General features: G+C 35.6%; 1 protein-coding gene across 4 annotated transcripts in view; it reads right to left on the bottom strand.

Moving 5' to 3' along the window:
- FRS2 (fibroblast growth factor receptor substrate 2) overlaps nucleotides 1–12,283 on the bottom strand; it is a 108,829-nt gene that overhangs the window by 53,245 nt on the left and 43,301 nt on the right. For 3 of the 4 annotated variants that reach the window (XM_053226479.1, XM_027071272.2, XM_027071274.2), the window contains exons 2-3: nucleotides 6,296–6,391; nucleotides 4,763–4,805 (exon numbers count right to left, since the gene is read on the bottom strand). The exons of the other annotated variant lie outside the window; for it this stretch is intronic. The gene's annotated coding sequence lies outside the window, so the exon portion shown is untranslated. The remainder of the gene's footprint in view (nucleotides 1–4,762; nucleotides 4,806–6,295; nucleotides 6,392–12,283) is intronic. 4 annotated transcript variants of the gene reach the window in all.

The following is a 12,283-nucleotide window of genomic DNA, read 5'->3' as shown; positions in this document are numbered from 1 at the left end:
TAAACTGTAAGCCTCTTGCTCACATGAAAACAAAATGATTTTAACCACACACAAGCTCTAGCACTCAGATTTGTAGTTTCTACATGCTGCCCACACAGCATTTTGTGAGCATGTGATTAGGAGGAATGATGCACAATCACACCACATTCCTTCCCTCAGCTCACACATCAAGAACTTGCCCTCTCAGCTGCATTCTTCTCCAAACAGCCATGGTCACCTTAGCAACCCAGTGCTCCTAATATGGACAGCTGGTCCATTTAAAGTCAGCCCTTCTTGGCAGGAAAAACGCTTGTTCTTCAAACTGGCGGAGAGAGGAGAGGTTTTCTTTTCAATACACATTACAGGGGTTGATTTAACTCGATCAGCACTTTTGTTCTGTGGCAGCAATTTGTGTCAAGTTTCAACCTATTCTGAGTTTTTGGTTTTTTGGTTTTGTTTTGTTTTGTTTTGTTTTAATCTGAAAGCAAGTGGCTAAAAAAAAAAGGCAGCTCATATGGAATTCTAAAGAGTTTAACGTGAAACAAAGAGTATCTGAAATAACTATATTCTTTTATAAAAATGATAAAGCTATCCACATTTTCTAAAGTTGAAATTTACTTAAATTACATTTGAAGTCTTAATATACAATAATAAATCAGAGTTTATTTCTGAGTAACAAAAACACTGCTAAACTTCAAAGTCCTATAACTCCAGTCTACTCAGTAGACTATGAGTCAATCTGTGTTCCTTCATCCCCCCACCTACATGTGAAATCTCTCACAATCTTTCCACAGGATCAAATGTCAGCTAGGTATTGAAACCAAATGGTTAGCATATCCAAAAACACTGCAGACCTAGAACGCCCTAGGATAAAACTGGACTATTCAAAACCAAACTTGATCTGTACTTATACCACTAAAGCTAGCCTGAACCAAATTAAGTCACTCAGGATAAAAGACACAGGTTTATAACACAGTTTTCTTGATTTTCATACTACAAATGACTTGGGGGGAGGGAATTACTATGTACTGAAATATGTGAAATCAAATTCCTTGTTCCATTCCCACAAATTGAGGATTCTAATCTCCTATCCATCAAAATTAGACACCAAAGTGTCTGTTTATCAAAGTAAACAGCCATGTTCAAAACTTAAAAATATCTAAATGTATAGTATTTGTTCTAAATTGGAAATATTTCTGAAATAATGTTCCACATAACAGTAGCCAACAAAATCCAAGTTAATTTGTTAAGTGCTGCTTTAGTGAACCTGAAGGTTAACTCAATCAATTACTCTCTGGCTATATTTTTGTTTGTATATGTGTGTGTTTTTTAAAACTTTTTAGGCTATGAGGTTCTTCCAGGTTAGAAAAATTTCTTTTAATTTAAAACTAGTAATTACATCTTCCATTTAGAGCAAAATATCAGTTGATAGGGAACCTAAAGCTAAGTCCACTTCTGGTTGCATCATTTGTAAAATGAGAATACTACACTATCTGTTTTACTTAGACCATCTCTTAATATAACAAAGTGAGACTAATGAAATTACTATGCCATATAAAATACTCAAAAACGAATGAAACTAGAGAAAGAGATTATGTTATCTGATGTATAATTCTCTGAACTGTTACTTTTAAAAACAGTGTTCAACAATGCATGGGATACCAGCTCAATATTAACTTCAAGAGTTGCTGGTTGGGGTGCCTGAGTGGCTCAGTTGTCTCTCCCTCTCCCTCTCCCTCTGCCTCTTCACTGCTCTCTCTCTCAAAATAAATAAATAAAAACTTAACAACAACAACAACAAAAGAGTTACTGGTTTTCCCACCAGAACTTGTATAAATACTTAAGTGTTGACATATAAATAACTACTTCTTTCAAAAAGCCTCAACATTGACTTCACTTTTAGCAAACATGAATTCCTTTACCCTTTTTTCCATTTCATGACTGAATTAGTAGCACACTTTCTCCTAGCCCCCAGAACTAAGTGCCCCTAAGATCCTCCTCCCACACAAACTTCTCCCCACAAGGTACCTTTAGCTTCTTCTCTGTGATGGAAGCCATTCCCTGATCTGATCACAGCTGTCATTGCCCTTCTTCTAAAGTCAGGGATCACCCCATCCTCTCATAGGAGTGTTCCTCTCTCTTTCCTCTTCATTACTGCAAGGCATACCATCACCTTGGACTTGGAGCTTCTCAAGTTCCCACTCTGACAGTTTATAGTTAGGGGATCCAACAGAAGTTGCTTCTGCTAATAATATGCTACTCTAGATGAAACTGTGTTTCTGCATCCCAAATTTAGAAAGCTGCATTTGTACTGTTTTTTTCTGTGTTAGATTCAGTGATGTGGATTCAGAAAACATGGTTATGCTTCAAAGAAATTAAAAACAAAGTAAGATAATGTTCAAATATAATATGTAGAAATTAATAGGTAATCAGTAATAAGGAGGTTCCAAAATATTACTGGTTATCTTTCAACTATTAAGCTTTTGTGGGCTAACACTGAGACCTGAGCATTTTAACACAATGTTTCTAGAAGAAAAATAGATGTTTTTGTTAGGTCCCACAATTTTTTCCTTTCACTGTTCTAACAGATTCTCAGCCTCTGAAACAGATGTTTATATTTCCTCTAATCTTCCATCTCATCTAATTCACATTCTTTAAATTCAATTCTAATATTTAAAAAGTGAACACAAATTGGCCTTTTCCTAATGCTCATTGTAACATGCCTTATACATTTAAGGAATTTTACATGTAACAGTTTCATTTTAATAAACAACCTAAAATACAACGTACCAGTTGGACAAAACAAATTAGACGAACATTCAACAACATGGCCAGATCTCAGAAAAACAGAAGAGTGAGGTGGGCGAAGGGGACTACAAGAATTGGACTAAGACCTACCATATAATTAAAATACACAAAATAATAAAACCTTTCCTAAGACATAAAAGGATAGATATGAAACATGTTAAAAAGTCACTTATATGAGGACTGGTAAAAGGTGAAAGAGTTATATGATCTAAAGAGACACCTGAGTATGTATGGGAACTAGTTACAAAGGAAAACAGAAAAATAGTCCTTTAATGAACCAATGAGGATGGGTATGACACAAACTGAGGAATAATCATCAACTCAATACCTCAAACATAGCTATCCTCTTTCATAATAAACCAGATGCTCAAAAATTTAAACAACTTTTTAAACTGTGGTAAAGTATATGTAACATAAAATTTATCATTTCAACCATTCGTTAGTGCACAATTAACAACAGTTTTTCTAAAGTTGTCATTGTCCTTTTAACCTTTGTGTAGGAAGATGATACTACATAAATATGAATAAGCATGTTTTGATTATTTTCTACTCTAAAATAAAGTTACAACAGCATCTGGGCATTTATAAAAATAAACATTTATGGAGCACTTACAGGGGAGCCCTATGGGTACCAGATACTATGATCCATCACTGTCATACGCTGTATTATGTGTCATACAACGTATTACACATCATACATTGTATTAATGTCGAAGATTCAAATTTCATTTTCCAAAAGAACAGGGACAAAGATGTAACAGATCAAGTTCACTAAGATTAAATCTTGTGAAATTTCTGTTTTCGCTTTAAGCATGATGGTCCAGGAAAATGGGGATCTGGATTTCTCCTGCAGTACTGTCTTTGAGTAGTGCCCTAAAGGATCAGATAGTGCTACACACAGGTTCCAGGACTCCCTGAAGCCTCTAGAAGTAGAAGAAAAACACAGGGGGAAAGCTACACAAGACACTTGTACGTGAAAACTATTGATGCATTGCTCCCTGTCCCTCCTCTTCAGCCAGTGGGTCCCTTTATTTTAACCCTCTGTTTTCAGTTTTCAGGATAAAAACTGACCTAATTAAATCTGTGGGAAAGATGTGTTTGAGGGTGCATGTTCCCCTCAGCACACATTACATTGAAAAAGGAGAATAAATGAGAAAGAGTTATTGATCTGAATAATTCACTTTATAAGCATTTTCCAGTTGTCAGATTAATCTGCAGTGATCACTACTACCTATACCAAAGAGTTCCTGAGAAAATTTAAACGATGTAATCTCTTAAGGCCAAGCAACTGATTTTAAGTTCTTGGCATACCAAGTGGAGCACACCAATATATACTCACTTGAACATTTCATCCTTCAGCAGTCCAAAGAGTATAATAATCTAAATGATGATTGAAAATCCATTGTAAAGATGATCATTTAGGATTTTTTTTTTAATACTAGATGCTACTCAATCTTTTCTTATCTACCCAGTAGAAAGCACTCCATTTTTTAAACCAAATACAGGAGTTATATAATTTCCATAGGTGGAAACACAGCTAAATAATCTCCTTTAACTTAACAGCCCCTAATAGAGCTTCTATGAATCCTCTACTGCCCTGAGTCATTTAGGTAAAAGGTAAATGGGCCCCAATGGAAAAAGAAAATTTTTCTTCCTAAAATGGACAAACCCACTCCTAACAATGCTAGGAATGAGTTCCCTAATAATGCTAGGAAGATGCCATGAAAAGCAGTATTTGAGTGTCAAAAGGTGATGACTTTTATCACGTCCTTTTAATCTTAACTTCAAATAAGATGAAATGCATCTTGTTTCAAAATTCTGAGGTAGTAAAAAAGGAGCTAACAAATTTGTGATAATCTTGGAATAATCAAGAAAAGATATGAAATAAATATAGGGAAAAGGATTAAAAAAATCAAAAGCAATTAAGCCTGTATTCGACCATATTTGTTTTATTACTATATTAATAATTTCTTACCTTGTGGAATTCTCTTCTGAGAGAAACAGATACAATTCTGTTCCTAAAAAAATTTCAGGTAGAAAAGTTGAAATGTTAGTTTCAAAAAAAGGAAGTCCCTTAAAAATGAAAAGATAACAAAATGCTAATACAGTACATTCACAATATTATGACACTTGATATTACCAAAGCTTAAGAGATAATAAGTCTCTAATAATAAAAGTACTTTAATATTTTATTAAAATATCTATAAAATTTATAATTTTTATTATTTTTTATTATTACAAAAACACTATTCCACTGATTATCAAATTATTTCTTCTAGGTACACAATGGTATCTTGGCACATTTTCATATTCTAAAATACCAGTACTGAACTGGGTTTTACTCTCACCAAGATTTGATACCTGAAGGGTAGTTTTTAAGTATAATCCATAGGTCACAAAATTCACCTCTTTAAAGTGTAAAATTCAGTGGTTTTTATACTATATTCAGAAAGTTGTGTAACCATCACCACCATATTATAGCAGAACATTTTCATTACCCCAATAAGAAACTCTGTCCTGAAGAATACATTATTTATTTATTTATTTAAATTTATATCCAAGTTAGTTACATGTAGTACAGCAATGATTTCAGGAGTAGATTCCTTAAGCCCCGTACCCATTTAGCCCATCCCCCCTCCCACAACCCCTCCAGTAACCCTCAGTTTGTTCTCCATATCTAAGAGTCTCTTATGTTTTGTCCCCCTCCCTGGTTTTATATTCTTTTTGCTTCCCTTCCTTTATGTTCATCTGTTTTGTATCTTCAAGTCCTCATATGAGTGAAGTCATATGATATTTGTCTTTTTCTCTGACTCACTATTTTCGCTTAGCATGATACCCTCTAGTTCCATCCACATAGTTGCAAATGGCAAGATTTCATTCTTTTTGATTGCTGAGTAATACTCCACTGTATGTATGTATGTATGTATGTATGTGTATGTACGTATGTATGTGTATATATATATATATATATATATATATATATATATATATATACCACATTGAAGAGTACTTTTTTTTAATATATGAAATTTATTGTCAAATTGGTTTCCATACAACACCCAGTGCTCATCCCAAAAGATGCCCTCTTCAATGCCCATCACCTACCCTCCCACAAATTTAATTTTAAAATATAAAAGAAGCACACTCTTCATAACACTATGAGCAAAATGTTTGTTTTTTTTAAATGTATAGAACAAAGACTGGTAAGGAAAACAAATATCCAAGATTTTTAGGAGTAGCTATATTTGGATAGTGGTATTATAGTGACTCTTTGTCACATGTCTCCTCTAACACTATGATTTTATAATATTACTTCTATGGTTCTTAAAAAGGTACAGCACAGACATACATTTTCTCGAGTCATACACTATAATTTGTACTACAATCCAAAGTAAAAACAGAAATACAAGTTAACACTTAAGAAAATGTCCACTATACTTTTTATTGAATGTTTTTCAAAGGAGATAAAATAAGTATAAATTTAAAAAGAAAATTTCGCCACACTTACTAATCTGGTTGAAAAGCCACAGCTGCATCTTACTTTATGACAAACTGACTGTTTCATCACTTTTGCATCTGGGCATCTACTTCTTAATGGTCATTTCTGAAATAAAGATGTAGTCATTAAGAACACATTATAACAAAAACACAAAATCTTTAAGGACAATTTTCTAAATTTTAGAGTCTACAAGAGAGGGAACTATCAAAACAATTCTTGAGCAACCTTCTAATAAAAAACATTAACAGGGCTGACGATGAGGTGAGAAGGATGGAATATAGGCTATCGTCCCACAGGACCAGAATTATACATTTCTGTTACACAGACTAAGTATAAAGATCTATAATTCTTCAGTCCTCAATGCCTTCCACTCACCAGCAGGGTCTTGCAACTCCCTAAGAATGCCATTTACAGACTAGAAAAGGGAAAAAGGAAGATGAAGAGGAACTCTAAAACCCCACATTTGAAAACAATAAATGAATTATACAGGTTTGTCTATTTCCCCTTGCATCTTTTTTTTGAATGTTTATTTATTTATTTTGAGAGAAAGAGAGAGAGAGAGAGAGAGAGAGAGAGAGAGAGAGAGAGAGAGAAAGCACGAGCAGGAAAGGGGAAGAGAGAATAAGAGAAAGAATCCTAAGCAGTCTCCATCCCACACTGTCAGTGCAGAGCCTGATGCAGGGCTCGATTTCGTGAAACATTAGATCATGACCTGAGCCGAAATCAGAAGTGGGACACTCAATGGACTGAGCCACCCAGGCATCCCAATTTCCCCCTCACATCCATAGAAAGTAAGATCCAGAGAGAATTTTTACTGGTTTTATTTACAGATATCTTTTAAGCACTTAAGGCAATGGTTGCCATGCAGTAAGTGCTCAGTAAATATTTACTCAAAGAATGAATAAACTGACAAGTGATTTAACTTTAATTGATGAAATATTTAATCTGGTAGTATTTCAAAACGGCAAAGTCTCAAAATGCCATTCCCTCCACATATACACCATTGATATCAATGCCAACTACATCATCATTATTGTTTCTTCCCCCAGTAAACAAAGCCCATAATTAAAAGATAAGACATGAGGGGTGCCTGGGTGGCTTACTCAGTTAAGCGTCTGACTTTGGCTCAGGTCATGATCTCACAGTTTGTGAGTTCAAGCCCCGCACTGGACTCTGCAATGAGAGCACGGAGCCTGCTTCAGATCCCTCTGTCTCTCCCTCTCTCTGCCCCTCTCCCACTCTCTCAAAAATAAACAATCAATCAATCAATCGATGCTACCAGCCTTCGAGGAATTTGTAATTTTGTTTTTGGAATCTTTGGGGAAAACTCCTAAAAGGGAACTGCTAGACAAATGATTGCTAAATGTTGCGGGTGGGGTATTCTTTTTTTTAAACTTGTATGCTCTTGGGGCGCCTTGATAGCTCAGTTGGTTAAGCATCCAACTTCAGCTCAGGTCATGATCTCACGGTTTGTGGGTTTGAGCCCCGCATCGGGCTCTGCACTGACAGCTCAGAGCCTGGAGCCTGCTTTGGATTCTGTGTCTCCCTCTTTCTCTGCCCACCCCTGCTCATGCACATGCACGCACGCTCTCTCTCTCTCAAAAATAAATAAACATTAAAAAAATTTAATAAAAAAAAATGATCAACAGCTGCTAAAACCATTAGGTAAACAATTGATGGGAAACCTCATAATGGCTAAATCCGGTCGACAAAACTTGAACCCAGTGATTAATCTTAACATCATTAAAAATGGGTCAATCAAACATTATGTGCAGAAATACTCATCACTATCCATTACATATTCATCCCAGGAGCTCCAGTTTCAAAAGACATCCATAATATTACCACTTTCAACACTTCCAATCTGACCACCATGGTCCATGCCACCTTAGTTCTCATCTGCATTACTCTAATAGTTCCCTATTCGATCTCCCAGTCTCCCCCTCTGCTCATCTCAACAAGTCAATCAGATTAGTCATTTTCAAAAGAAAGTCAGATCATATCATTCTGCTCAAAGCCTCTAATTGAGTCCATCTTACTAGCCTAAAAGCCAAAACCCTACAACAGCCATAAGGACCATGATTTGAAATATCCCTTCCACATCTAACCTCGTCTCCTACTACTCTCCCCATTGTTCACTCCATTCTCGCCACATTGGCCTCTTTCCTTTCCTTAAACACTTCAAGCACATTCTCACTTCAAGGCCTCAGGACTTGCATTTCCCTCTGCCCAGAAAAGCAGATACGGGTCTTATACCTCCTCTACTTCCTCTAGGACTTGGTTTTTACAAGTTATCAAGTTATCTCATCAAAGAGACAAGTCCTGGTACCCTAGGCAAGCCAAAATATCTGTCTCTGATTTTCTTATCTGGCATAAAATATGCAAGGAGAAATATTCTGGAGATAACAATCATCTGAAATATGAACATCACCAATTACCATATCTTTTGTGTCTAAACATCTGTAAGACTATATTGTCCCTTTTATTTTTTTAATTTTTTAAATATTTATTTTTGAAAGAGAGAGACAGAACATAAGCAGGGGACAGAGAGAGAGAGAGAGAAAGACAGAGAGAGAGAGAGAGAGAGACAGACAGAGAGACAGACAGACAGAATCCAAAAGCAGGCTCCAGGCTCTGAGCTGTCAGCACAGAGCCTGATGTGGGGCTCGAACCCACGAACCATGGGATCATGACCTGAGTGAAAGTTGGACAAAACTGACTGAGCCACCCAGGTGCTCCTATACTGTCCCTTTTAAAAGATTCTTATGGTCCCAATTTCAAAGAAGTAATAAAGATATAACCACCATAGTGCGTTTTTTTTCTTTTTTTGGTTTTGTTTTTAATAAAATCATCTGTGCCATAACTCTAGGAAGGAGTAGTAAATGATGTGAATTAAATGACTCTCATTAAAAAACAACTAGCAAAATAAATGGCCCTTTCCCCCCACTCCTTTAGGGACTTCTGTTTGGGATTACATTATAAAGTTCCAAGTAATTTCAAAAGTTTAAACTACTTTCGAATTTGTTATCTTTAGGCACCGTGACCACCAGAAAGAATCAAAAGAACTAACTCTAACATGACCAGACTAGCTATGACATGGTAGGGATGTTTGAACTTAATTATTTTTCTTTAAATAAACAAACTCCCCCTGGGCTAAAGCCTACTCTGCCTTTTAAACATCCTGTGGCTGGCAAGCTTCAGAATCTTAAGAGATATAGCCAGGGGACAGAGAAAACAGCAAGTATGACTCAGTGATCACATTTAATAGTCTCTGAAGACCAAAACAAAGATACCAGTTCTGGCAAGAGTTCTCTAGAATTGCCCAAAAACTGACTTATCCACATACCTTTCATCTGAACAATCCTTTTTCACTTAGTTTAATGTTCACAAAGCATTTGTTATGTGCCTATCAAACCTTAGGTACAAAAATAAACCAAGAGTACAAGAAAAAAATCTGCAAGGGTTCTAAGAGTTGGATGATGAAATTTAATGTTAAAATCTGCTTTGTTTAGGGAGGGAGGTAAAGAGAAGTCTGAGTATTTTTGTGCCAAAATACCCCCACTCATTTAGAAATCAGACTTTAGCAAGTTCAACCACTTGAAAGAAGGCTAGTGATATTAAAGTAACCTTTCTTGAGCAACTTCTGTGCCAGATATTTACATTAGCTCACTTAATTCTCAGAACTTCTCTATAGGAAAGGTATTAACAAAGTACCCAGAGTAGTTAAACAACTTGTCCAAACCAGAAACAGGTCCAAGGATGCAAGATCTTTCTTTCCACTATTATAATCTGCAGTAAAATAGAATAAAACTATTAGTCACAAATACCGCATCTGTCCTATAGGAATGACATGTAAATAAATCCAGGCTGCTCATTTAAGAAATGTGTTCCATTCTCCCAAAGTTGCTTTAGGTAAGAGGACAAAAGGGGAAAATTCACTGTTATACATTAGTAAGAAACCTCTGGCATTAAGAGACGAATCAGAAAAATATGCTACATTTAGGTCTGAGGGAACTGAGTAAATTAGTCATAGTACAGTCACTAATTAGTATTCATTCACAATGATTAACCTGTATCACCTCTAAGTCACTGATGGCTGTTCCATACACTCTGAAAAGTCAAGGAAGAAACATTAAGATTTATTGAGTACATAAATGTTTTTCCACATAGTTTCTGTACTTTTGGGGATGTTTGAAACATTTCTCTCACACGATATAGGTATATGGATACATACAAATATACGCATTAAAGTATCCCATTAATTTCTTAAAATTTGCAACAAAATTATTAGTTATGATTTCTAATTTTCCTTTTCTAGAAAATTCTCTCATGTGGAACACCTTAGTTCCTGACTCCATGGGATGACCTTTATTGGCCTCAGTTCTTTATACTGAACAGAATCTGATTTTTAATGAGTCTTCTATCAGAAAATTATTTCTCTCAGAAATGTTAATTTATTATTAGGTGTACCCACTACCTAGGACACAGTAAAAGTAACATACCTATTGTAAAATAAAAAGGCCAACTACTTATCAGGACACATCACCCAAGAAAGGTAGCCTTGCTTCACTAATGTCCTCAGTTATTTGGAGAAAGTGAAAATTCCTTGAAACAAATTATCCCCATTGATTAAAAACATGCCATTTAAACACTGTACTCCTTTACAGAGAAGAGACTCAACAGATTGATGATCTAAAGTTTCCAAAGGCCTAAATACATATGCTAGTCTTCTAAATACTTAACTGTGACTTGAGAATTTTCAGCATAAATTAACACTTAAAAATTATCTCTCTCACAATTTTAATTCATTGCACTGATAGGAACAATGAAGGGAAAGGAAGAAAAGGCAAGGATACACTCTCCCCCAGGGCACTGATAACAACCTTATTTTTAAAAAAAAGAAAAAAAAAAAAACCTTAGGATTTTAGTGTTTCTGAACAACAAAATACTTTGTGTGCAGACCTGTCATTAAGACTATAAAGAGAGGGGTGCCTGGGTGGCTAAGTCAGTTGAACGTCAGACTTCGGCTCAGGTTATGACCTCAGGTTTATGAGTCTGAGCCCCACATCAGGCTTGCTGCTGTCAGCATGGAGCCCACTTCAGATCCTCTGTGTCCTTCTCTCTCTGCCTCTCCACTGCTCACTCACTCTCTCTCATTAAGTAAACATTAAAAAAAAAAAAAAGACTATAAATAAAGATAATGGGTTTTGAGGTCAATGTTGGGGGCATCACCTACAGCATTTGCTATTTTGTTTTATATTTTAAGAAAATGGAAGTGCATCACATACAGAGTATTATTTCTAAAAACCTTATCATAAATACAATGTCTCCTTACAGTTAATGTCTGCCTCTTTCTCTGTCCTTTCCCCTGGCACTCACACACACAGCATGAATTACTGTTATTTTTTAAAACTTTCGTTTTGTATACAAACATGCTACACACATGCTGTCCATGATATAAAATGTATTTCTTAGTAAGAATATGATATCTTAACATGGGATTCTATGTAGAACATCAAGGTAAATATTTTCAGAGTTAATTTTCTTCTGTGTCTTCAAAATTATACATAACAAGGAGATTTACATAACAAGGAGATTTATACAAATCTAAATGTCATAGAGTGTGTGGCTTTATTGTTTTTTGGGGAATTTTATTTTATTTTTTATTTATTTATGTATTTATTTTACATTTATTCATTTTTGAGAGACAGAGCAAAAGTGGGGGAGGGGCAGAGAGAGAGGGAGACACAGAATCCAAAGCAGGCTCCGGGCTCTGAGCTGCCAGCACAGGGCCCGACGTGGGCCTTGAACTCACAAATCGCGAGATCACGACCTGAGCCGAAGTTGGATGCCCAACCGACTGAGGCACCCAGGTGTCCCATTTTGGGGGAATTTTAATACTATGCACAATAAAATATTCACTATGTCTTGGTATTAAAGCAGGTTTACCTTCGGTACTATTTATTCCAGGGACTTAAGTTACTTGAATACTGAAAG

The sequence above is a fragment of the Acinonyx jubatus genome, chromosome B4, assembly GCF_027475565.1.
Source record: "Acinonyx jubatus isolate Ajub_Pintada_27869175 chromosome B4, VMU_Ajub_asm_v1.0, whole genome shotgun sequence".
Classification (NCBI taxonomy): Eukaryota; Metazoa; Chordata; class Mammalia; order Carnivora; family Felidae; genus Acinonyx; species Acinonyx jubatus.
The sequence above is the reverse complement of the archived record's forward strand: the minus strand, read 5'-3'. Positions and strand labels throughout refer to the sequence as shown.